This window comes from Octopus bimaculoides, chromosome 5 (genome assembly GCF_001194135.2).
Source record: "Octopus bimaculoides isolate UCB-OBI-ISO-001 chromosome 5, ASM119413v2, whole genome shotgun sequence".
NCBI lineage: Eukaryota > Metazoa > Mollusca > Cephalopoda > Octopoda > Octopodidae > Octopus > Octopus bimaculoides.
Window position 1 is genome coordinate 35,380,038 of NC_068985.1, and position 292 is coordinate 35,380,329.

Here is a 292-nt window from a genome sequence, read left to right on the forward strand (position 1 = left end):
AGAAATTAATAATGTAATGCAATTTATGAAGTTTTGCAAAATGTAGGTAAAACATCACAAAAAGTCTGCACCAACAAATTTTCATAAATTCTCTTTTTTAAAACACCTATCTTGTGGTGTTTTAGTTTGACATTAAACTTCCCTTATTTCATTACAATTCTATCATTATCAACAGTCCAAATTTACAAATATAAAAAAATAAAATAAATGCGCCCCTTTTAAAGCCTAGCCAGGCTCATGGGCCCAGTTTCAATGGCATATGTGTTCCCCAGCTGGATGGGATGCCAGTCCA